Source organism: Microtus pennsylvanicus, chromosome 2, assembly GCF_037038515.1.
Source record: "Microtus pennsylvanicus isolate mMicPen1 chromosome 2, mMicPen1.hap1, whole genome shotgun sequence".
Lineage (NCBI taxonomy): Eukaryota > Metazoa > Chordata > Mammalia > Rodentia > Cricetidae > Microtus > Microtus pennsylvanicus.
Genome location: NC_134580.1, coordinates 32,372,531 through 32,378,590, shown reverse-complemented (window position 1 = coordinate 32,378,590; position 6,060 = coordinate 32,372,531).

Sequence of the window (6,060 nt, the reverse complement as noted above, 5' to 3'; positions counted from 1 at the left end):
TTTTGGTATGTTTTATTTATATTTATTTTTATTTTATGTTCCTTGGTGTTTTACCTGCATGCATGTCTGCATGAAGGTGTCAGATCCCCTGGAATCTGGGAGCGACCATGTGGGTGCTGGGAATTGAACCTGGGTTCTTTGGAATAGCACCTGGTTGCTGAGCCATCTCTCTAGTCCCACTACTTACCATTCTTAGAAAAATTCTCACAAAGCTGGGTGGTAGTGGCGCACACCTTTAATCTCAGCACTTGGGAGACAGAGGCAGGCTAATCTCCATGAGTTTGAAGCCAGCCTGGTCTACAAGAGCAAGTTCCCAGGACAGGCACCAAAGTTACACAGACAAACCCTGTATTGAAAACAAACAAGGAAGCAAAAAATCCTCACAAAAAACAAACTAGGGCTAATGGGTAGAGTGTTTGACCAGCAACAATGCTGGCTTGGTTTTGAGCTCAGGACTACATTCAAATCCAGCACTCACCTGTAATCCCAGAACTATGGGAATGAAGCAGACAGCAAGAGTCCTCTGCTGTATATCAGTTTTAAGGCTAGACTCTATACAGAAAGATTCCGTCTTGAAAAAATAGAAGAACAAAAGACCCTTCGTAATTTAGCCCTTTGTATTGTTTGGGATTGCTGCTGTTCTGCACAAAGACTTCAAGGTGAAGGTGTAGAGAGCAGTAGAGAGCGAGCTGCTGTTCTGGGGGCTCCCGACTCGGGCTTCTGCTGTGCTCAGATCCATGCTCCCAACAGTTTGATCTTGCAGTGTCCCGAGAATACCCGGCTATTAGGGTTCTCCAATGTCATATCCATGTAGAAAGAGGGTCCCGCCTCTCCTGCCAAGTGCAGTTCATAGCTCTGTCCTCAGATCCTAGCCCAGCTGGTAGGGCATGCTGCATTCTCCCGTGGTCCTCTTAGCCACCCTCATGTCTCAGGGCAACAGAGACTGTGATAGAGCTGACTGGGCCTCTGAGCTGAGCTAGAGCATGATGACAGATCTCTCTAGACTGGAATTTTCTGCGGGATTTAGCCTGGTGGCCCAAATTTGACAATACTCCTAGAGTATGTTTTTCACACATCTTCTGCTACCAACAAAATTAGACAACACGTTAAGTTATTTTATGTATTTGTTTAAAAATATTTTAGGGCAGCTCTGGCTGTCCCATAACTGGCTGTGTAGACCAGGCTGCCTCAGACTCAGAGTGGTCTCCCTGCCTGTGTCCCCGAGTGCTGGATTACAGGCTGCACACCGTCATTTAGAGCTTGTTTTCAGCGTTTTCTTACAATAATATGCGTTATAGTCAGCGGCTGGGCTGTGGAGATAAAGATAAGGCCAAGCCCAGTGACCTGAGCTCGAGTCTTAGCGACTCCATGGCTGAAGGGGAGAACTGACTCCTGCCAGTTGTTCACTGGCCTTACTTGGATCCCATGGCATGATGTTCACATGTACACACGCACACACGTATGTACTCGCGCACACACGATAAATGTAATTTAAAACTCTGTGTGTGTGCATGTGTACATGAATACACATAATTTTCTGGAAACCAGGCATGATGGCTTATACTTCTACCAAGCACACAGGAGGCAGAGGCAGGGGGATCTCTGAGTTCAAGGCCAGCCTGGCCTACATAGTGAGTTCCACTTCAGTCAGGGCTACATAGTGAGATCCTTTCTCAAAAGAAAAAAAATTCCACTTAGTTAATTGATAAAGGCTATTGAGATGATTTCGTCTTTATTAACTGGTAGTTTTTGTTTTTTCAAGAAATGTATTGATACTGGACTTCATTGCACATACTTTAAATTCTAACACTCAGGAGGCAGAGGGAGGTGGATCTCTATGGATTCTTGGCTAGCCTGGTCTACATGGCTAGCTAGTTCTAAGCCAGCCAAGGCCAAATAGTGAGACCCTGGCTCAAAAAAATAAATTTGTCAGGCCAGTCAGATGGCTCAGCTGCAAAGGCGTTTGCTGCCGCATCTGATGACCCGCGTTCAGTCCCCGGGATGCACAGGTGGGGGATGGGCCCCATTCCCACAAGGTTTCCTTTGATGTGCACTTATCCACACCCCCACACATACACAAAATAGACAATATTATGAAAAGGTAAAAAGAAATCTGGCTTCCTCAACTAGACTGGGACTTTCCAGCATAGACTTGTTTCTTTACCGCCTTCAGCGTCTGTAGGGTCTGCAGTTTCTCGTTACCTTCATTCCTGACAGTTCTTGTAGACAGGCTGTTTTCTCTCTTTTTCCTGTCATTGTTATTAGAGGTTTAGTGTTGCCGTGGTTAATTTTCCGTGGCAGCTTGCTTGGGCTAAGGGATGTCTAGATGGCTGGTACAATACTATTTCTGAGGGGGTTTCTAAAGAGTTAGCACTTGAATCGGGAGACTCTCCGGTGTGGGTGAGCATCACCCAGTCCTTGATCTGGAGCATCTTCTTCTCCTGACTCCTGCTCGGAGGCCTTTGACCTCAGGCTGCGCGACACACCACCTGTTCCCACGCCCTTGTTTTCACCGTGTCTCTTTATTGCTTTGTGTTCATTGACTTATTTATTTATTTATTTTGTTTACAGTGTTCTGTCTGCATAATACCTCCAGGCCAGAAGAGGGCACCAGATTTCATTATAGATGGTTGTGAGCCACCATGTGGTTGCTGGAAATTGAACTCAGGACCTCTGGAAGAACAATCAGTGCTCTTAACCTCTGAGCCATCTTTCTAGCCCCCAACTTATTTATTTTATTATGCCAGAAGAGGGCATCAGATCCCACTATAGATGGTTGTGAGCACCATGTGGTTGCTGAGAATGGTCCTCAGGAACACTGAGCCATTTCTCCAGTCCCTTGTTTATTGTGACTTCTGATATCACACATACTTTGAAAGTCTGTGTTACCTTAAGATTGGAAACAAGGCCGGGTGGTGGTGGTACACGCCTTTTATCCCAGCACTTGAGAGGTAGATGGATCTCTGAGTTCTAGGCCAGCCTGGTCTATAAGAGCTGGTTCCAGGACAGACAGGGCTACACAGAGAAACCCTGTCTTGAAAAAAAAAAAAGCAATCAGGACTACTTAAATATATCCAAGTTTTGTACAAAAACAAAACCAAGTCCAAGATCCCAAACTCCATCACTTTCTGGAAATACAATAATAAAATGGCTATTTTGAGCAGCAACAATGACAAACAGTGTATGTGTTGAAAGACCGAATGGTCACTGGAAGACTCAAATCAGTGGCTTGGATGAACAAGTGGAAAAAATATTTCAAAGCACACAGCAAATACAAAAGGATGGAAATAATTAGAAAAATACCAGTAGCTCTGATACCAAATTGTTCTGGCTCCAGAAGAAGAAAAGGAGCGATAGGAAAAGACAGTAACTACGGAGTAGAAAAATACCTTGCTGACCCAGAAAAAGACCCAAGCTTACAGACTGGAAAGACACAAGGTAAAAGAAAGCAGAAACATGTAGAGAGGAAATGCCGGGATTTCGAGGTCATGGAAAAAAAATCACTGTCCCGTTCTAGACAGAACCAGTTATTGACAAAGGGAGATGGATCGGCTTGACAGAAATCACTGCAAGCGGGAAACTGAAAAGCAAGGACACCCAGGCTCTTATGCAGAAAAGGTGTTCATCTGTCAGGGCAAAACAGAAAGGGACCAGAGCCAAGTTTGACAGTCTGAGCAACAACTCAGTCCGTGGAATCCACATGGTAGGAAAGAACGGGCTCTGGTCTACATACACATGCATGAGCACCCGTGTCAGGGCACAACCAGGGGCAACCTAAGCACTTCCACATGTGTGGACACATCTGTGTGCATGCGCATACCCAGCTCCACATCTGTGTGCACACACATGCGCACCTCCACATCTGTGTACACACACTTACCTAACTCCACGTCTGTGTACACACACTTACCTAACTCCACGTCTGTGTACACACACTTACCTAACTCCACGTCTGTGTACACACACTTACCTAACTCCACGTCTGTGTACACACACTTACCTAACTCCACGTCTGTGTACAAACACTTACCTAACTCCACGTCTGTGTACACGCACTTACCTAACTCCACGTCTGTGTACACGCACTTACCTAACTCCACGTCTGTGTACACACACTTACCTAACTCCACATGTGTACACACACTTACCTAACTCCACATCTGTGTACACGCACTTACCTAACTCCACGTCTATGTACACGCACTTACCTAACTCCACGTCTGTGTACACACACTTACCTAACTCCACATCTGTGTACACGCACTTATGGACCACATCTGTGTACACACACTTACCTAACTCCACGTCTGTGTACACACACTTACCTAACTCCAGTCTGTGTACACACATTTATGCACCACATCTGTGTACACGCACTTATGCACCACATCTGTGTACACACACTTACCTAACTCCAGTCTGTGTACACGCACTTACCTAAATCCAGTCTGTGTACACGCACTTACCTAACTCCACGTCTGTATACATGCACTTACCTAACTCCACGTCTGTGTACACGCACTTACCTAACTCCAGTCTGTGTACACACACTTACCTAACTCCACGTCTGTGTACAAACACTTATGTACCACATCTGTGTACACACACTTACCTAACTCCAGTCTGTGTACACACACTTACCTAACTCCACATCTGTGTACACACACTTACCTAACTCCACGTCTGTGTACACACACTTACCTAACTCCACATCTGTGTACACGCACTTATGCACCACATCTGTGTGGACAAACTTACCTAACTCCACGTCTGTGCACACGCACTTACCTAACTCCACGTCGGTGTACACACACTTACCTAACTCCACGTCTGTGCACACGCACTTACCTAACTCCACATCTGTGTACACGCACTTACCTAACTCCACATGTCTACACACACTTACATAACTCCAGTCTGTGTACACACACTTACCTAACTCCAGTCTGTGTACACGCACTTACCTAACTCCACGTCTGTGTACACGCACTTACCTAACTCCACGTCTGTGTACACACACTTACCTAACTCCACGTCTGTGTACACGCACTACCTAACTCCACGTCTGTGTACACGCACTTACCTAACTCCATGTCTGTGTACACGCACTTATGGACCACATCTGTGTACACACACTTACCTAACTCCAGTCTGTGTACACGCACTTACCTAACTCCACGTCTGTGTACACACACTTACCTAACTCCACATCTGTGTACACGCACTTACCTAACTCCACATCTGTGTACACACACTTACCTAACTCCACATCTGTGTACACGCACTTATGCACCACATCTGTGTACACACACTTACCTAACTCCACGTCTGTGTACAAACACTTACCTAACTCCACGTCTGTGTACACACACTTATACACCACATCTGTGTACACACACTTACCTAACTCCACGTCTGTGTACACACACTTACCTAACTCCACATCTGTGTACAAGCACTTACCTAACTCCACGTCTGTGTACACGCACTTACCTAACTCCAGTCTGTGTACACGCACTTACCTAACTCCATGTCTGTGTACATGCACTTATGCACCACATCTGTGTATACAAACTTACCTAACTCCACGTCTGTGTACACACACTTACCTAACTCCACGTTTGTGTACACACACTTACCTAACTCCAGTATGTGTACACGCACTTATGCACCATATCTGTGTACACACACTTACCTAACTCCACGTCTGTGTACACACACTTACCTAACTCCACGTCTGTGTACACACACTTACCTAACTCCACGTCTGTGTACACACACTTATGCACCACATCTGTGTACACACACTTACCTAACTCCACGTCTGTGTACACACACTTACCTAACTCCACATCTGTGTACACGCACTTACCTAACTCCACGTCTATGTACACGCACTTACCTAACTCCAGTCTGTGTACACGCACTTACCTAACTCCAGTCTGTGTACACGCACTTATGCACCACATCTGTGTACACAAACTTACCTAACTCTACGTCTGTGTACACGCACTTACCTAATTCCACGTCTGTGTACACACACTTACCTAAGTCCAGTCT